The sequence below is a fragment of the Marmota monax genome, unplaced genomic scaffold, assembly GCF_021218885.2.
Source record: "Marmota monax isolate L192 unplaced genomic scaffold, Marmota_monax_Labrador192_F-V1.1 WCK01_AAM20220418_F8-fsc00052, whole genome shotgun sequence".
NCBI lineage: Eukaryota > Metazoa > Chordata > Mammalia > Rodentia > Sciuridae > Marmota > Marmota monax.
The window spans coordinates 4,478,893-4,499,995 of NW_026693473.1; the positions used below are offsets into that span (position 1 = coordinate 4,478,893).

The 21,103-nt window shown below is 52.0% G+C and overlaps 1 protein-coding gene across 1 annotated transcript in view; it reads right to left on the reverse strand.

Moving 5' to 3' along the window:
- Window positions 1-21,103, reverse strand: part of Adcy5 (adenylate cyclase 5) — a 144,914-nt gene that overhangs the window by 97,273 nt on the left and 26,538 nt on the right. The window lies entirely within an intron of this gene.

The following is a 21,103-nucleotide window of genomic DNA, read 5'->3' on the forward strand; positions in this document are numbered from 1 at the left end:
GGTGACACAAGACAGGAGTTATAGAGAAGACGGAGGTGGTCAGGGCTGGGGCTGGCCACTCGGAGAGGGGCGGGGACATGAGTAAAAACAGTAAATCTCATCAGGAGATCCTTGCCAGGAATTCTGGCCCAGAAGGGGAACCAGCGCAGAAGAAGGCAGTTTCAAGACTTCCCTCTGAGCCGCGACGTGTAGTCCTGACCCTTCACCCCAATCTCTGAATCACTTGCTTCCAATTCCAAGAGTCCATCTGCACACAGCGAGTTTTCACAAAAAAGGTCTAAACACCACCACCCTGTCCCTATTGTGTTGTCTCTGTTATGCGCACGAATACACACACACACACACACACACACACACTCCACATAGCTTCAACACAAGCTCACATCTGCTTCTTGCTCTCGGTGAAGCCCCCAGCAGAGCAGCACATGCAGAGAAGCACGTGACAAGCAGATGAGAGGGACACTAACCCTGAGGTTAGAAAAACCTATAACTTTCCTCCTGGTTGACCACAGGGTCAATCAACTCCAGAATGAAGTGCTTCTCTGTCCAGGCTCTGAGAAGGATAAGCCCCAGAGTGAAGCGAGCACAACCAGACACAACCTAACAGAGCAGTTCGGTCCTCAGGCCTCGGTCCTCATTTCTGAGCCCCACCCACCAAGAAGGAAGGGTGTCGCCTTGCTGGGAGCCTGGCTCTGTCTGGGGAGCTGCAAATGCAGGCCCTCAGCCTTTCTCAAGAGTTGGGGGAGGCGGGGACAGTGAGTGCATAGCCTCAAAGAGGTGCCCCTCCTGAGCCATCAAGAGATCAGCTTAAGAAAAAGAAAAAAAGACCATCTCCGTCTCAGGCCAGGCAGTTGGACTGACATGGTAAACCATCAGCTCCGAGGACAGAGTCTCTTCCCTGGCAGACTCTGCAGAAGGCTGACTTTTTCTGCTTCTGGTGGAAAAGAGAGGGCTGGTTGTCCCTGAACGCAGCATAGTGCTGGTGCAGGACATGGGCCCAGACCTTCACCATGTCCTCAGTCACCCTGTTCAGTGTCTGTCTTGCTGACCCTCCATGCCTCCCACTCGTCTGTGAGCTGCGCCCCTCCTGCGCTCTCTGGTAGAATGGGCATGAGGGCCAGCCTCCTGTGTGAGACGGGCTCAGCCGAGACCTTGGCCGCAGTATGCACAGCTGGTCTTTGGGAGCCTGGGCCCTATTAAAATGGTTGTGTGACTTCCCTGCGTGGGCAGAGGGGCGCGTCCCTGCAGGAGGTATGATAAATCCTTCCATGTTTCCTCCCGAAGGAGGACAAAAAGTTGCTTGATGAGTTTAGGGACACTATGGAGTAAGGGTGGAGGGCTGGGCTTGGCCTCCTTCTGAGCTTGGCAGATGGGAGTGAAGCACTTCCTCACAGTCCCGTGGGGATCCTGGGCCCTGAAGGTTGCAGGTGCAGTGTGGCCTGGGACTGGGCCACCCAGTCACATCCTTGGAATGAACTTGTCCTGTTCCTGTTCTCTCCTTCCCACGCTCAGGACAGCTGGCTGAGGTCTGCATCCACCTCTGCATCTCACCCCTGCCCCCCGACCCAAATCTCTACCTGCTGAATCTACAACCGCAGGTTACGGAGACTGGTGGGGGCACAAGATGGGCATTTTGAGGCCTCCCTCCTAAATGGAATGAGATGTCCCAAGTTGACTTTGGAAAACCAGAAGCCAAACACTACAAGGACACTGTGCTGACCCAGCCTTGGGCCGGGGCCAGCACACTTCCCATCTGTCCCTCCAGGGGCTCAGGGGCCGCCCAGCACACCTGCACAGATGACCAGCTGCCCAAACAGACTGGCCAGGGGGTTCCCAGAAACTGGAAGGATGGACAGGGCATGCTGACCTCCCCAGGTAGGTGGGATGGGAGGGGAAAGAGGAGAAAGGAAGCAGAAGCATGCGAGTCTGGGGTGGAGAGTGAGCTACGTTCTGAACACTTCCAAGCACGTGCTACCCCTGAGGCCGCTGGGCCATTCAACTAAGCCAAACTCACCCTTCTCCGCCTGATGACCACAGACCGTTTAAACATTTCCAGATGTCCTTGAGGGCTAGCAGGGGCCGGCAAGTGCAGCCTGCACAAAACAGAGTGCAAGACTCTCTCTTGGGAAAGAGGCTATAAATTACAATTATGCCTTCCCTCCAGGAAAGGGAAGAAACCCTGGGACTGAGGACAGAGGGAAGACAATGGGGATGTCCTTCCCAGGAGGTAGCCCCCCGGCCTGCCATGGATACTGCCTGGGCTGTCTCTGTCCTGTCCAGTCTCCACTGCCACCCTTCCTAAGGTCCAAATGCCGCAGGATGGAAATGCTGTCAAGATCCCCCCTCCCCGAGAGATGTGCTTAGCGGCAACCAGGGACCTGGGACTTTTCTTAATCAGTGGTCACACAGGCAACCCCTCAGACTTTGGCCCAGGCTCCCACTGCACAGGGCAGTAGGCATCATTCCCCGTGTAGACTACCAGGAACACCTCCAGCAGGCTCCCAGATGGTATCCCATGTCCCTGCCGGCTGACGGCCAGGACCTGGGGTGGCCAAGGCTCTCAACCAGCTCTCCAGGGAGGTGCTGACCCCTTATCTCCATCCCCAGAGCCACCTGCAGTACTGGAATGGGGTTCTGGGCCTCCCAAGCTTCCCTGCCAGACCAGGACCCTGGTAAGGACAGAGCCAGCAGCTGCTGGAGTCTGCCGCTCCAGACGAGGAGCACGGAGCACGCCTCCTCCTCGCCCTCCGGTCCAGAATGTCTGTCTTCATTTACTTCATGCAATTAAGAAAAATCCACTAATGTCCTGGCAGAAGCGGGGGAAGCAAGTCACAAAACAGTATATCATTTCAGTTTTAACTATATTCATTTCAGTTTTAACTGATTTCTAGAAGGACCCAGCAACATGGGGTAGAATGAAGGGTGGTTTTATGTTCTCTCCTTTATCCTGGTTTTACTGTCCAGATTGTCTTCAAGTGATGCATGTGGCTTTTATGATCAGAGAAAGAGGGCCAGGACTGTCATTAGAATCCCCGCCCCCAGACACCCCTTGGGAGAGTGCTACGCATCTGGGGGCAGGGTATGAACCCCTTGTAATAGACTGACGGACTATGGAGATGGGCTGGGGTCTTCAGGCATCACAAGTTAGGAAGGGGGACCACAGAGATCGTCCCCAACTCTTGCATGTCAGAGCTCGTCCCAGGTTTGCCTAAGGCCCTCAAGCCCCAGGCGAGGACAATGCTATTTCCCTTCCCACTTTCTCTCTTTGTGTTCCTCCCTAGCTCTGTCCCTTGCATCTGTCTCCCTCTGTCTGTCTCTCTGTGTCTCTTGCTCTGTCTCTCACACAGGCACACAAACACTAAACCACCATCCAGGTCTCACTAAAGACCCTAGCACTGCCCTCACCCATTCACCCCATCTCACACACACAGGAGAAACACTTTTTTTGTGTGTGTGTATGTGAGGGAGGGTAATCAGCCTCCTCAGGAGGTCACCACAATCTCCTTGACTCCAAGTACCTCCAAGGACCTGTGACTCCAATGCACTGGACCCCAACGATGGCACACCTAGGAAGACCAGGAATCTGCAGTCCGAGCGTCTAGTCCACCAACAAGCCACAACCAAGGCAGGCAGGGGAGCAGCACTCCCCCCAAGCCCATACTGTACTGAGGGCAGTCTTCCCCGAGTGGGTCAGGGAAGTGAGACAGGCCTTGGAACAAGTGCTTCCAGCTCTGTGGCCCTGGGATCCTTGTTCTCTTCTCTTGGGATCCGTATTCTTTTCTCTGAGCCTGGGTCTCCATCTATCAAACATGCCTAGGGTGTTAACCTCTAGACCTCCAGCTTCAGGCATGAAGAGGCCACCTGTGCCAAGTGCCCACACAGCTGGCCAGGTGCTCGCCACATGGTACCACAGCCTCCCGCCATCCCACCCTCCCCGCCCAGGGCCTGGATCCCTGCTCCTTCCCTGGCCTCCGGCCCTGGCTGCTGAGCACCCCTCAAGGACTCTGTGCAACCACTTTTAAACTGATGTCATTTTCAACTTGTTTTTCTAACTTTAGAAAGATACACCTTCTTTTCTTCATCTTCTTAGCTCTTGACTCAATATGATTTTAAAACATTTTTTTTTCCACCCAAGTCAGAAATAATAAAGGGTATGGCCTCCAATCCTACCACCTTAATGAATCCGGTGTTTTCGAGTTCCCTTCTGGGGAGCTCACTGTGTGTCCCTACGGCAGCACCTCCTCCATCTATAAGCATAGCTAAAACAGGAAATGGCCAAAAAGGCAGCCTGCAGGACAAAACAGATGTCATTTAGACTCTGCACTCAGTCAAGAACTCCACCCTTAAGTGATAATCTCGGGTTATCACTAAGTACCTGATAACTGTTAGTTTCCACAAATTCTAATAATACACTTGTCAAGCTTGTGTGCGGTTTAGAAATAGCAAATTGGCAGTGGGAGTCGGGTGGGGTGGGGGTGAGGAGCTGCTTGGGCAGGCTCTGTGATAACATTGAGAAGTGACAAGTCACAGCCTATTAATGAGGAGCAAGACAGAAAATGAGTTTTTTTAAAGTTGCATAAGTTATCAGAAAACCCAGGCGCTGGAGCCATGCTGTGCAGGAGTGAAATGCCTCTGACTGACCCTCCCCAGGCCTGCCCGGTACGTACCAGAGGACAATGACTAACTTCCATGAAGAAAGCCTGACTCACCAGAGAAGATTATGTTCTACAGGCAACCACTCAAGGAGGTGGTCGGAGTACACATTTAAGGAAGACATCACTGAAAACAGTTATAAGAACACATGCCAGCGTAAATCCTTAATTTTCCAAAAACATGGGCCACCCCAAATGGCCTGTTCTCCAAGGGTCATGGAGGAAAGGATGCAAATTTTATTTTTAAGTAAGAATCATTCTTTGGGAAGAAGTCCCCACTTTCAGAAGAATGATGTGCAGAGAGGTTCCCCAACTCTCAAGGACAGACTTGGATCATGTCCATCCTGGCATTTCCTGGTCAGATCATTAGACAAGGCACCCTCCCCCCACCCCATTGGTCTCCACTGTGGCCCCACAGCCTCTGCTACCTGTATGCAGACAGGTGCTCCCCTGTCTGGCTCCCTAAGGAACAGCACCTGCTGTGCACTCTCCTGACAGCTGGGGCCTGCTTTCTCTGGCACACATGTGCATGCCAACGGTACCCCCACCCTGGGCTTCCCCCTTCCCACGACTTTGGAGATACTTTCACACAGGCTCAGGCTCCCAGAATTGGGAAAGGAGGTCTGGCTGGGAAGGATTTCCTCCATGCCCAATAAGGATATATGCTAATCTTTCTCTCCACAAACCCTCAACAAAGAGAAGAGCTGAATGTGTCTCTGTCTCAGTGTTCTTGGGCATGGGTGGAACTAGCAGAAGGCCAACACTTTCCTCTGTGCCTGGCCTGTTTCCTTACTTTGGTTGGGGCACAGCAGAGGGTGAGGAACAGAAACATACAGAATCACTTTCCCTTCTTGTATCTTGCGTCAAGCGGGAACTCCCCGGTGCTCAAAGACTGCCAAGGAAAGGAATGACTCGCTCATCTGTTCCAGCCCTATATCTACATGGCTGGAAGTTCTTCCTGATGTCTGCCTTAAATCCCTTCTTCTTTGAGAAGAATCTTCTTTCCTACTCTCAAATATTTCCCCCCCACTCTGCTATTGGACTTTTCCAAACCGGAAGGGAGGAGGTAGAGGAAGAGGGCTGAAGAAAGGAGGCTTTAGTAAGTAAATCCCTGGCTCAAACTCTGGAAGGACGCAAGAGGAAATGATAGGGACAGAACAGATGTGAGAGGGACCATGTGGGACACATGTAGCAGAGAGAGGCCACTGCAGAGACTGGAGGAAAAAGGACAGAGAAGAGGAAGGAAGAGAAACTTAAGGGTTAATCCTGTTGAAAAGCCCCGCTGGCTGCTGAGGACCCACAGAGCTGCTCATGAATGTCTTGGGGTTCATGAACCCCACTTGCCTGGGGTGCTCTGCACTCAACCACATAGCACCGAAGCAACCATCTGCAGTCCTCCTGCATAGGGCACCGGTGGATGCGTGCCCATTACCATGGCAACTAGCTCTCCCAGCACCTGGGGAGAAGGTCTCACCAGCAACGAGGCCCTCAAGTGATTTCTAACAAACCCCCTCCCCTCCAGGCTCTACCTGCCTCTCCCAGGGGACCCGCAGTCTCCAGCTGCAGAGTAATGGGGAGACAAGCGTGAGCCTTTATTGAGCCAGACAGGTATAGCCATCACACAGCCTTGGGATTCTGCCTCAGGGTCCCCTGGGCTGTGACAACACAGGACCCTGGAAGGGACTCAGTTCTCCATGACTTTGCAAGGATAAGTCCAGCTACTGCCTTGCCATTTTCAACCCTGCGCCTCCTGGCCCAGAATCCAGGCAGTTCCTTTACTCCAAACCATCTAGCAGACAGGCCACCACCACCAGATAATCTTCTTCCAGTGCCATTTTTATCCAATCACTCCTCAGCTCAAGTGCCCAAAATAGCTTGCTCCAGTTTATCAGATCCAATCTAAACATTAGGGTACTCACACCCCTGACACCCACACTCCAACCTCAACCCGAGGTCCTCGCCACTCAGGCATGCCCATCTCTTCTCTGTCCCAATTTTCTGGTCTCTGCCATTCTTGCCTTGTTCATGTGCTACGCTCCCCCCCCACACACACACACTCCCCCTCAACATGCCCTTGCTCTTTGGTTCTTGGCTTTCAGCCGACCTTCACCTTCAGCCAGCCACGCTACGGGGCGTATTTCGCCGTAACTACTTGCCATGGTGTTTTTAGTGAAGCCAGAAACAACCACCCACTGGTGGGGCCCAAATTTCTAGCTTGGCTGCAAGCCCACTGAGGGGAGCAACCCCTTCATTAGGTATCCAGATGCCCCAGATGGACTGAGAGCCCTCGGGGGCCCACCACACAGCACTCAGGGACTCCTTAGGGAAAAGCCCCCTAGTTTTCCCACCGGAACCTCCCAGGGACAGGACAATGAGAGTGGGCGCCATCTCTAGAACCCCCCACCAGGCCTCATCCGCGCACTGGCATCTCTGGAACCCAGCCACAGCTGCCGAAGCGAGTCGAGGGGTCACAGCCTGCAGCACTGTCCAGTGGAACTTTCCACCGTGGGGAAAAGCTCTGCAGAAGATGAATTTTGAAGATGTCATGTGGGGTGGGGAGGAAGATAAAATAGCTCATGGGTATTTTTTTTTACATTGGCTACATGTTAAAATGATGATATATTGGATCTGCTGAGTTAAAGAAAATAGATTGCTAAAATAAGTTCACCTGTTTCTTTCCACGTCTTGAAATGTACTTATAGGAAAACCCTGAAGTTCACATATGGCTCCCATCAGGTTGCCACTGCGCTGTGGGAGTCCAGAGAGCTTTGCGGTGCTCAGTGGTCACACCTTTTATGTCCCCGTAGCCTCTCTTTGCCCACTGAAGGGTGTGGTGAGGGTCTCATCTTGTCTTATTCCTCTCTTCTTTCCCTCTCCATACTGCTTTATTTCCTTAATAAATTTTCCCCCCTCACTTGTGGTAAAAAAACGTAACATGAAATCTACCCATTTAACACATTTTCAGTGGATAGCACAGTATTGTCAACTCTATGCATGTGATGGTAACATCTCATTTTTCAATGTATTTTATCTTGATGTACAACTCTCTGATAAATGCCTCAAATTCTCTAAAGCAAACTGGCATTGCAAATTAGCTCACCGATGAAGACCTTCAGTGCCCTGTGGCCGAATCTCCAGGCCCAGGAGAGCTTTGGAGTAGCCGGGGGAACAGCCAGGCTGTCAGAACGGCCCCTTAGAGTATGGTTTACAGGAGCTGGCTCATAGGGACCCCAAGGAACAGGCAGGCCGGCAGGAACATCCCCTCAACAGGAATGACACAGGAGGTCAGGGGTTAAGAGAGGTGTGCTATGACAGTTGTAGGACTAGAACCCAAGCCCTCTGCCCCCAGACTCTCTCCATTCCACACAGGCTGGAGGGCAGCAGACTCGGTACAGAAGCAACAGTCGCATTCTCTCCTCATCCCAGAAGGCAGTGGCTACTGGTATAATAGGAGGAACTGAGACACAGCTCAAAAACAGGAAACAAATTAAAACGGGAGTCGGTGGTGAGGAGACTAAAGACACCTAAAATGAGAACCTACGGGCCTGGGTTCTAGAATCACCTCTGCTCACACTTCCTCTGCTTTACTTCCTTGGGCTCAGTTTCCTCATCTGGATGCTTCAAGATGCAGCCATACTGGCACCCGCTTACCCCGAGAGTGGGAACGTGAACCCGCTTGATCCTTCTGTACAGGAATTTGGCAGTATGTGTCAAGGGCCTTAGAAATGTCAAACTCTTTGGCCCATTAATTCTACTTCTGAGAATTCTAAGGAAATAATCCTAAATAAGGAAAAAGCTTATGTGCAAAAACCTTCATCTCAGCACTATTTATAACACTAAAAAGCTGGAAATGAGCTAATGTCTAATTATAGGCGGATCGTTCAACTACGATATGGTGGACCAACCTGATGTAATACTACACAGGTACTTAAAAGAACACAGTATCAACACAAATGTGCTTTGGCCATATGGGGGGGAAAGCACATTATTTGTTTTGGTTTGGTTTGGTTTATGGGGAGCACTCACTTGAGATATGAAAAAGCAGGATATTAAAGAACTGATACTATAAAACTGTAGTTCAATTTTAGAAAGAGAAAGAAAGAAGCCCTGCGCTCCTAAGGTGGCTCACACATACACAGTCACAAAGACTAAATGGGAATTTGCCATCATGCTGGCAGTGACTATTCAGTGAGGGGACTGTATAGGGTCTTTTCCTTCCTTTCTGTTTCCAAACGTGGCACAGTGGCATGCACCTGTGGTCTCAGCTTCTCAGAAGACTGAGGAATTACTTGAGCCCAGGAGTTCAAGGCCCAGCCTGGGCAACACAGCAAGAGCCCATCTCAAAAACAAAACACTGTGCATAAATAATTTTGCAATATATAAAACAAGGGTCTTGGAGGTGAAGATCCCCCAGTGCGCACCCTTGGCTGTAGCAGGTGAGGGAGCAGCAAGGTGGCAGCGGAGGAAACACCCAGCAACTAAGGCCTCAGCTGACAGGGAACCAGGGAGGCCAGGGGCCAGCAAAACCCACATCCAGATGGAGAATGGCCATCCTTACCACTCCATGCCTCCACTTAAAAAAAAAAAAAAACAAGGTGGGGATCATGTCTGTGGCCACTGGCACTTAGGATGAAAAGCCAGCATATGTCTGACCACCTCTGTATCCCATAACAACTGATTTTTTCAACTTGCATTCCTTGGAGCCCACTTGGTGGCTGGGGCCAGACGAGCTGGGCAGGGAAAGGAGAGTCACCCACCTAAGTAGCTCTTAACTGTTGTTCCCAGGAGTGCCTGCATTAGAAGGGTCAAGGTCACTCTTAGGAGGCCGGAGAGAAGCTGGGATTCACGGGGGACCCAACCTCCCTCTGCAGTTAGCATGTTTCACGGCAGGAACAACCTCCCCGGAACCTTCCAGCTCCTCTTCCTGAGACCTCTGCTGTGACCCGGAGCTATTGCCAAGCCACCCTAGAAAACCTCACCTGAGAAAGACCCCTAGAAACCTGTCAGGAGACCCTGATATCCCCCTGGGTGACCCCACAGTGCCTGTCCCCCTCCAGATCCACAGGCACAGGGCCTGGCCAGCTGGAGCAGGTGCAGAGGGGCCATGTGGACAGGGGCAGGAAGAGGCAGGATTGTTCTCCAAGGTCAGGGCCAGGTGCCCCTGGGCACTTCAAGGAAGCCCAGTTAGAACTCAGAAAGGGGCCATGGCCCTGGTCTTGCTAAGAGCTGAGATAGGCTAAGGACACGAGCTCAGAGAAAGTCCAGATAAACCAGGAGAAGGAGAGGCCCGCGGTTATCAAGGGACAGGAGGGGAGCCTGGACCACAAGCAGGACCTTTTAAGGTCGATGGCAAGGAGCAGAACCCTGCACTCCAAACACTCCACTTGGGCCAGGCCCAGAGGCAGAATGCTGGTCTGCAGAGCATGGCTCTCACCCAGGGCAACAATTCTTGAGATCAAATCTGGCTGTTTGACAGCACCGGACTGTGCTGAGCCTGGTGGCAGTTTGTTGACGACCCTGGCAGGCAAAGGGGACCCTGAATTGCAAGCGATCTCTCCATCCAAGGAAGAGCAGCTCACAGCACTGAGTTGGGGGTTGTTTAAAGGGGTCTCTAGTCCTAGCTACAGTTTTTTATTTGAGGCAAGAAGATATATTCATATTATGTTTATTACATAATTTAAAATGGCAATAAGGAAAGAAGGAAAGGAAAACATTGAAGTGCTCCTCGGTACTGAAGTGAATGTCAATGAAATCAAAAGATTTCTTTACCAGCATCTCCCATCAATGCCTCCATCTCTGGTGGAGTCTGGAGTAGCACAAGCAGCCCAGATCTAGAGCCAGAAAAGCCCAGGTTCCATATGGGGCCCCGCCACCCATGGCCTGTGGGACCTGGGCCCTTGTCAGTGAGGAGATGGTAACAGCACCCAGCTAGAGGACGGCTGCCAGGAAACATGGAGGCAGCGGGGCTGAGAGGCCAAGTGGAGGAAGCGGCCCCTGGCTCCTCCCGGAGACGCTCTCTTCTCCTTCAGTCCATCCACACCAGTGTTCTGTGAGTTCACCAACCACACACTCAAGAGCTCCCAAAAGGTCCCTGCTGTCCATGAAATAAGAGTGAATCCTGGGCTGGGCACAGTGAGGCACACCTGTAATCCCAGCAGCTCAGGAGGCCGAGGCAGGAGGATCTCAGGTTCAAAGCCAGCCTCAGCAACAGCGAGGCACTAAGCAACTCAGTGAGACCCTATCTCTAAATAAAATACAAAATAGGGCTGGGGATGTGGCTCAGTGGTCAAGTGCCCCTGAGTTCAATCCCCAGCAACCTCCCCCACAAAAAAAAGAGTGAACCCTGAGCTGGGTGCTCCCAGCCTCCCACGGGCCTGGTGCACATTGCTGCCCTGCATGTACCCATCTCTCCTTCCTGTATGTCCTTGTTATGCTTCTCTGTTCACTAGGCCTTCAATATCACCCCTCTTTGGAATCCAGATCATCCTTCAGCCCTTCCAAAGGGACTTCCATCTACAGCCTTCCCTGTACCCTGCTCGGATTCCACCTGGACAGCTGTTCATCCTGCTGCCTGTAGCTAACACATGGAGTTTGGTTAGTCGATAAGGGAGGATCCTCGATAAGAAGGGAGTAAGACCCAGTTCTTTTGCCTCAGAGAACTTGAGGTCTGACGAGGAAGCAGAGATTTGCCCACCCAGGAAAACTCGGCACAAGGTAGAGCAATCCATCATCAGCATCTGCAGAGGTGGCCCATCAGCGGGGTGACAGAGTCACAGGAGTCACACTGTTGGGCACTGGCCAAGCTCAGAGACACCTCCCAGGGGCCTCACAGGGGGACTTTCCAAAGCAAATAGAGTGACTGATTAACAAGCTCTGACCAAGCACCCCAAGAGCTGAGAATGCAAGACCCCAAAAAGGTACAGTTCTCACTTCCCAACCTTGGACAGACATGGTCACTGCCCAGTCACAGGGGTATGGACAGGGTCACTCTCAAGCTACTGGCCAGTTTGGGTCAAGTGGCACTTTGGGTCCTTGCCTCCGCCCCCACCCCTCACCACCCACTCCACAGAGGTCAGCAGGTGGGGGCCAGAGGTGGGCAGTCAGCCCACACACCCCCCCCCCCGCCTTTGCCGGGGGGCCTGGTTCCTGCCTCATCCTCTCTCTCCAGCTGTGTTCCAGAGAGAAGAATGTGCACTATGCCCAGAGCAAACAGCCACGCAGGCCTCCTGGGTAGGGAGGCAGCAGGAGAACAAGTAGGAACCTCCGTCTCCTCAGACAAGGGCATGTGGCCACAGGGCCTCCGTGTGTTGTCACAGACCCGACTGAGTTCAGCACTAGGGAATTTTCAATCAGATGGATCAAGATGGGAAAACCACAAACCAGGCTTACTACCCCAGCCAGCAAGAAAGAAAGGAGCTCTGGGAACGTCAAATCGGGATTGAGCATGCCCGGGCAGGAGACCCCTCGGCTTGACAGACCTCTGTGTCATTCTTTTTTCTTGAGTGGGGGTTTGAACTCAGGGGCACTCGACCACTGAGCCACATCCCCAGCCCTATTTTGTATTTTATTTAGAGACAGGGTCTCACTGAGTTGCTTAGTGCCTCGCTGTTGCTGAGGCTGGCATTGAACTTGCGATCCTCCTGCCTCAGCCTCCCAGCCACTGGGATTACAGGCGTGTGCCATGCACCCGCTCATTCTATCTTTTCAGAGCTGTCTTCAGTCCTCTCTGAAAGAGAAAACCCTGTCTGTGTGGGTTGGTCAGTGTGCTCACTTTAAAGTCTCAGCATCTGACCCCGGGACCTCAGTCTTCCCACAGACTTCAGAGATAACTATGCATCTTCTGCTGTCTTCGGGTGCTAGCAGAGAGGCAGAGGGATGCTAAAGGGACAGGCAGTGAGGAACGAACTTGGCAGCGTTGTCAAAGGGCTGCCCGTCTCCAGGCTGTTCTGCTGGAGCAGACCTGAAAACTGAGAGGGAGATAAAAGCCTTTGGGACCAACAAGCACAGGCTCCCCAGGCCGTGGCTTTAATTTTCCTACCGAGAGACTCAGGCCCTCAGACAGCCTGCGGCAGCCTGACCCCTCAGTAGAGGCTGTGGCCCCCAGAAGAGGCTCTGAGCAACAATCAACAGCTGACAGAAAGGAGAGCAGAGGAAACTGGCTCCTGCTACTACGGCCTGCCATCTTCAGAGTCCTTCCCCTGCTCGGAATGTGGCTGCATCTGTTTTCTGTTGTTATGACAAAGTATCTGAGATGGCATAATTTTATAAAGAAAAAGGTTTATTCAAGCTCACAGTTCTGGAAGCTGGAAGTCCAAGACTGGATGGCCACATCTGGTGAGAGCCTCCTGCTGCTTCAGCTCAAGGCCGTTTGACAGCAATGGCAAGGGGGTAGGTGGGGAAGGGGAGAAGCACCAAGGGTGGGGGAGCATGGTGGCACACACCTGTAATCCCAGCGACTCTGGAGGCTGAGACAGAAGGATTGCAAGTTCGAGGCCAGCCTCAGCAACTTAGTGAGGCCCTAAGCAATATACAAGATTCTGTCTCAAAATGAAAAGTAAAAAGGGCTGGGGATGTGGCTCAGTGGTTGAGTGCCCCTGGCTTCAATTCCCAGCACCAAAACAAATAAACAAACAAACACACACACCTATGAAGGGTGGGTTCCCTTTATTACCTCCCACTCTCAGGTAACTGATCCAGCCTGAGAACTCACTCACGAGGCCAGAAGGTCATTAATCCATTCATGAGAGCAGCAAGCTGTGACCTAAACACCCCCGCTAGGCCCCACCTCTCAGGGCTGCCACACAGGGGCCACCCCCTAACACAGTGCTGGTGGGGACCCACCATATTCCAGGCACAGCAAAATGTAATTGCTCCTGGACTAAGTTCTTTTGGACAGAGAAGGTGGAACTTCCACTTTGTCCTCTCGGTCACGGTCCAGGCAGGGCTGTGCTAAATACAAGGCCCTCGGCCCTCCCTGCTGTGCAACCAGACCTTTCCAAGTCCTGTCCTCCTGCTGCTTTGTCCTGGGGGACTAGCTGACCTGAGGGTATTGTGCCCCCTAGTGCTGGTCAGTTCCCCGGGGTAGGAAGTGGCTTGCCCGGGAGCACCTTTCATAGACAAACAGACCAGTCCAGAGGCCACCCACCCACCACCTCCTGTACTGGGTTCTCATACCCTGGGCCACTCCTCTGCCCCACTTACCCCAGAGCTGGGTAGCAGACGACAAGAGACAAACCCTATGTCCCAGGGCTCAACTGTTTGAACTAGCCAACCCTAAGCCTGCTCACCAGCCTCACATGTTCCTTCCTGTGGAGAGCACAATAAAAGCTCTTGCCTACGTCTCCCCGATCCCTCTGCCTTCTGATGACCCTGGTGCTTTCCCTGTGTGGCATGACCCAGCCCCTCCTCTTAGGAGCTGTGAGAAACCATGGCTACAATGGCAGTTGTCTCCTGACCACTTGGTCCGTCATACCTGAAGAAGAATAAACCTAGGTCTTAAAATGCCCCACCCAGGGCTCCCTAGTCAGTTCCGAAGGTAACCGTGTTACAGCCCTGACCAGCCAAGAGGCATCTGCATCCCGGCTGAAGGGGGGAGATGGGGAGATCGGCCCTTGAGATGCAGGGTTATTCCCTTTGGATTTCTCCCACGGTTACGGTTACTCGAAATGTCACCATAATGATTTAATGAGCACTGGCTCTGTGGTAATCATGGGAAGGACGCGGGAACTTGGGAGACTGGGGGTGGGGCAAGTTGTGCTCCCAGGACTCCACCCAGCTGGACTCCACACAAGGCTCTCTCCTCTAGGATCCCACGCTGACTCCTTCGGGAACACACGGCCGTCATCCTTGGCCAGCCCGTTCCTAGCACATCTACCCTGCAGGCCAGCTACTGGTCCTGTTCCTGTGAGAATCCGAGACCCTTTCCATTTTAGATCAAAATTTCTCAACTTGAAGCCATCCACACCCAGACCTGGGGACAACCTTGGAGTTTGGTCAGCCATTTGCCTGAATAGGCTATGACTCCTATTCTGAGAACATGACATCCCCTCAGCTGCCCTCCAAATGGCCAAGCTCCATCATCCTGGTCTACTTGATCCCTCAAGGCCACACACCCAGTCCCAGCCGTGACCATTAACTCTACTTTCTTAAGATGCTTCCCACTGTCCCGTGCAGCCTACCCATCAGTGTGCTCCTCTCCTAAGAGGCCCTCACTTCTCAAGAGTGCCACTTTAGCATCCAACAGCAGTCCATGGATTTCTCTGGTCACCAAAAAGAATGGAATTGCAAACAAATGACGAATGTTTTCTCTGATATAAGGAGGCTGACTTATAGTGGGGTAGGGAGAGGGAGCATGGGAGGAATAGATGAACTCTAGATAGGGCAGAGGGATGGGAGGGAAGAGAGGGAGCAGGGGATTAGCAGGGATGGTAAATATGATGGACATCATTATCCAAAGTACATGTATGAAGACACAAATTTGTGTCAACATACTTTATGTACAACCAGAGATATGAAAAATTGTGCTGTATTCATGTAATAAGAATTGTAATGCATTCCACTGCCATTTATTGTTTTGGTCAATTTTAAAAAAGAATGGAATTGCATAAAAAAAATGTCTGCTATATCTCTGTATCATGAACTATTATTCTACCACAAAAAGGAATGAAGTGCTGATTCATGCTGCAAGGTACATGAGCCTCAAAAGTTTTATGTGAAGTGAAAGAAGCAGACACAAAAAGACACATACTGTATGATTTCATTGATGTAAAACATACAGAACAGGAAAGCCCTAGGCACAAAGCAGAATAGTGATTGCCAGGGACTGGGGAGGGGGGATTGAGTGATTCCTAATGGATTGGGGGTTTTCTTTGGGGGTGATGGAAATGGGACTAGATAGAGATAATGGTTGCACAATGTTAGCAATATAATAAATGCTACTGAATCACACACTTTAATGGTTAATCTAGTGTTAAATGAACTCACCTAATTTTTTAAAGAATGGTATTAGATAATGCATCAATTATACACAACGTACAGTGAACACATTAAAAAAAAGGCGGGGGGGGGGGTGGCCTGGGATATTACAAAGAGCTCTGGACCTATAGCAGAAATTCCAAACCCCAATTTTGTGTTTGATGTCTGGGAAACATTAAGCCAATCACGGAACATCACCTCCATGGGATGCTCAATCTGCACGAACATGGCTGTACAGCTAATTTTCAGTGTTGTCGGGAGAATTGAATGAGATGATGTAGGGACATCACACAAAAGACAGTCGTACACTCGGTAAGTAAATTAGTATACAAAATGTTAAGTTTTTTTTTTTAAACACAGTCATGAGTATCTAAAAAAGAACAAATAAAAAAGTGAGAAAACACAAAATTCTAGCTATATAGTCTACATTTACATATATAAAAATATATCTCTATAAATAAAATATAGAGGAAATTTAAGGGAGGTAGCTGGTGTTTTAAGCTTATAGAATTTGTTTTGGACAAGGAATCCAGGAAGCCAGGATAGAGCTGGCTCTGCCCATAGTCAGTCTGTAGTCTATGAAATCCCCTTCTCACTCGGCCCTCAACTTCCTGGTTTGTAGAATGGTTTAACCATTATAATGGTCTGGCTTAACGAGACCAATGCAGCCCCTTGTCCCTCTCTGTGACAGGGACTGTGCTGGGTATCATGGGGGTTCCAGAGATGGATGGGTAAGTTCCAGTTCTCGGGGAGTGCAATCCAGTGAGTACTATCAAGGAAGAACACAAAAAAGAGGATGCACAGCCCAGCAAACGCTGGTTCTCAGGGTGGCCACTGGGGAAGGTGTTTGTGGAGCTGGGCCCAAAGGCAGGATGTGACTTTTCTGAGTAGATAGGCATGCCAGTAACAGTCCTGTCCAGACAGAGTGGCTAGGCAGGAGAGAGACACCAAAAGTTCTCATTTGATTCTCTAGCAAAATAGTTGCCAAAGTGGGATCCCCTGGGAACTGGCTAGAAGTGCAAACCCTTGGGCTCCCCCTCCTCTGGACCTTGTGAAACAGAAACTCTGGGGATAGGGCTGCCGGAGTATTGTTCCTGGCCCTCCCCTGCTTCCTCAACAAAGGCCCAGCCAGAACAAGTGGCAGGAAGACCTTTCCTCATGGGCCCAGATGGAAGAGCTAGGAAAGACCTATTTGGCCAGAGGAGCTATTTATCACCTAGATAGAGGTTGACTTTCCCCTCTCTTCCCCAGCTCACAGGCCTGGGAGAGGCAAACACCTTGCTGGGGATCAGTGATAAACCAGAAGCCTTTCTCCAGAGCCCTCTGCACATTCCCCTCCCACACCCTTTGGTCCCTGCCTGAGACCTGTGCTCTCTAACCCTGAGGTCCCCAGGAGGCAATGGGACTTGCCAGGCTTTCCTTACATGGCCCCAGAGCTGGGATCTGTCAACCCCATCAACCCAGCAGGAGGCTCCCATCCACCCCCAGGGCTCCCTTCAGAGCTGGGAGGATGAGGGAGGGAGGGATGGGGGCTGGAATACAGCTCCTCACTCTTGAGGACAGCAGAGTGACTGGGACTTTCCTTTCTAGAACTCCCCAGGAAGCTGCTCACAAAGGCTCTCACCAGGGCAGCTCCACCCCTGGAAGGGGTTCCCTCCCCTGCTCCCTCCTCTCCTCCTCCTAAAGAGAGCAGCCTGAGGACACCCCCAGGTGTCAGCCAGGAACAGTGGGGGCTGTATCCCAGGGTGAACTGCCTGTTTGGGAAGAGCTCGCCCCTGTGATTCCAAGACCCCTGGCTGCAGTCTGCCCTGGTCTGGTTTGAATCTCAGGTCCATCTCCCATTATCTGGTTGAAAACCAGGGTACGGCACCACTGGGCCACAGTGAGATGAAATAAAATAACCTAACACAAAGGGGGGAGGGGTCACAGCAGCACTATGTCTATCACCACCACGTCCATCCCTCATTCAAACAACTTCAGGAGCTCATCATCCCTAATTACCCAGCACCAGCTCCTTGGGTCCCTCTCACCTGCAAACCAGCAGTTACACCTAAACACTCTGGAGTCCTGCTGTCTGTCAAAAAGCTCCTCTTCCTTGCCCTGTGCCCTGTCACATGCCCCCCCAAGTGTTCTGCAGGGCCTCCTGGAGTCAGCAGGCAGGACTGTTGAAATGTCTCCTTTGAGGAACACCTACCATCCATCATGGGGCCCTGCGCAGAGGGCTGAGCCAGTGTAAGAGCAAAGCAATGTCTGCAGGGTGGAGTGGAACCCTTCCAGGCTTCGGAGAGAAACTGGAGGCTGGAGTAAGTAGGGAGAGTGAGGAGATTCCTGCTGGTTTTGTCTACTCTCATCCAGGGAGTCAGATAAGCATGTGAGGACCCTATTCTGGGCAACTGGAGAGGTGGCATTCTGAGAGGCTGTATCCTCAGAGTTCACAGACTGACAGAGAATCTTCTACAGACAACCCATCCCCAAGGGGACAAAAGACTAAGCCTGCCCAAGACCCCAGTGTTACCCTGCCTGTCGCCCTGCACTGAGTCCCATCCACCAGGGACACCTCTAAGCTCAGCTCACAGAGTATAGGCCCAGCCCTCCTGCCCTACCCCAGGACTCAGACAGGGTCCTAAGGCCAGAGCAGAGCTGGTGAAAGCAACTCCTAAACTCACACTCTGGACCAAAGCCGCTGGGCTCTGGCACACACCCCCAAGATCAGCTGATCCCGATGGGACAGCTGGGCTGATATGTCAATACAGGTGAACAGGCCAGACAGGGCTTTCTGCCCATGTTGACTGCACAACAAAGTCCCAGGTGGATGGACTGCAGCCCCCCCACCCTCTCCAAGCATGGTTTGGCATCTGTCTTGGCAATCTGTGGGCCCAGTTCCCAAACCCACCCAACAGAAGTCCCACCTTTTCAACCTTCTGCTCCCTAAACAGGCTCTCCAAGCTGCATGACCCTGAGATGCTGCCCCAGCATCCAGGAGCTCTCTAGGAGGTGCCAGTAAGACCCCACTCACAATCTTCCTCCACACAGGGGAGCACAAGAGGAAACAACAGGAGGGAATAAAGCCAGACCCCACAGAGGTCTGCCCGTGCCTCAGTGGGTACCATCTTAGTTCAGATTCCTGCCACCAGGCTGTCCTCCCCACCAGGAAGTGGGGGAGGGGACACAGAAACAAGAACAGAGATTGACTATAGACCAGCTACTCAAGAGGCTGAGGCAGGAGGATCACTGGAGCCCAGGAGTTTAAAACCAGCCTGGGCAACATAGTAAGACCGCACTCCTGTCCCCCCAAAAAAAGATTAGAAGAAGGACAGAAGGAAACAGGAAAAACCCGACAGGACTTTCCCCAGGGGCTCTCTGATTCTGAACGTATGCCATCAGTGTAACCACAATGTCCTCATAAAGTTGGTCCCACGTACACTGGGATGGTCAGAGGGGCCTGGCCCACGGACAGTTCTTGCGTGATGTTTTAAAAGTATGAAAACGCTAGTTCCAGTGCTGAAGGTCACTGCGAGGAGCAGGCAGAGAGCTCTGGAGGAGACTAAATATGAAAGTCCAAGAGATGTGCTTGAGAGTTGGGACTCTAAGTGCAGGACTCTGTGCCCGCTGCGGGTTGTCTAGCTGTGTGGGCGGCTCGGGGACCCCTCTCCCCCTCATTCCTCACTTCCTATCTCTGGCCTTCAGTTTTACCACATACACACAAAAATCCACAGAACTAGAAACATCTGGCTCCTTCCTCAGGCTAAAAACAAAACAAACAAACAAACAATAAAAAAGGGCAGTCACGGTGATGTGCTCCTTCAATGACTGCCCTAAATAGCCCTGAACACGCACAGGCCTGTCGGGACAGCTGGTGACTGCGGCGCCCACCCGCTCAGTACAGGCACCCAGAATGGTCTTGCAGAGCAGCTCCACAGCCCAGCCTCGGGCTCTGTCCCATGGTCACATCTAGGAGTAACAGGGCCCCCTGGAGCGTCCTCAGCATGGCAGGCAGACCCAGGCTCCTAGGACAGGACAAGCCACTTTCCCTGCTGTCTCCCACCTTCATCCTGGAAACTCGGCCAGTTCATGGGAGAGGGGCTTCAGGCCGTCAGATGGGCCAAGCCAAGGACCAGGCTGTTTGCCTAAGCAGTGACCTTCCCGAAGGCCGGCACTGCATGTGCCCAGCATTTCCCCTGGCCTGAAGCTCAGGCTCGCAGGAGCTCATTCCATCCCTGCGGAGATGGCTGAGCTGGGAGCTGAGGCCCAGGGGTGGGTTGGGGCCTGAAGAGGGTATGTCCATTTCTGGGAGGCTTTTGATCTCAGCCTGAGCAGGGGAGGAGATGTTCCCTCCCAGACAGAAATCCTACACTGGAACCATAGAAAACAGTTCAGGGAGTGCCACCCCTCAGAAACCCGAGGCCTGAGTGTGTCCATCTAGGTCAGGGACCAACCTTGTTTTCTGACCTGCATGGGATTCCCCCAGGCAAATTCCAAACACTGGGGCTCTTAGAGGAAGAGGTGACTGAACATTCTCCAGAGACACAGAGCAGCAGGCCCCTCTGAGAAACTGATCTGCCAGGCCCACTGTCAGTCTAACCCCAGTGCCTCTTGAAGTACTTGAAGTACTCCCTGCTCTCTCAACAGTGAGGGCAGAGAGAGCAGACTACCTCCCCTCTAATTTGTTCAAGGAACCTGACCATGCCGGGTAGGAGAGACATCAATCTCTCTATACATCCCTAAAGAAGCATACATGGTAGAGAGGAGGGGACACAAAGGGAGAGCAGGGCTGCCCAGTAGACACAGTAATGCCTGGGAGCCACATCCCAGCCCCTCACCTTGGATTGTAAGACCCTGGGAAAGTCATTTCCTCACTCTGGGACAATGAGGACACAGCAAGGAGAGATGACCTAATTCAAATTAAATAGAAATCAGGATAGATGCAGGGTGTGTGTGTGTGTGTGTGTGTGTGTGTGTGTGTATGTAAAGGTTGGCAGGAGCACACTGTGAGCCAACCACATAGAAACTGCTGGGGGATCTGTCTCGGATGACTTTGGGAGACACCGAATCTTCAAAGACCTGACACCCATTCTCCGGCTCCCCAGCCTTCTTGGTTCCCAGGTGGATGATCTAGCACCTTGTTCCTGCTGGCTGCTCTATACCAATCTCACCCACGAGTCCAAACCGAACTCCAGCCCCACCTGCACTTACAATCCTCCCGGCCTCTCTGAACCTAATTTGCCTCATCTCTAAAACACAGGTGGTAGTCGGTATCAGTGAAGTTGCACACTGACACTCCAGAGCAGGTATGGCAAACTCTCCTCGAGAACTGTTCCCACATCCCTGTAGCCAACGATTCTCTGCGTCCAGTAATCAGTTCCAGAGGGACGTGAGCGCTCCAACTGAGGGGGCAGAGAAAACAGCATTTCTGAGTTCCAGGTCTGAGCCAGGCATGACTGATAACTCTCCCCAGGATCCAGATTAGGAAACTGAGG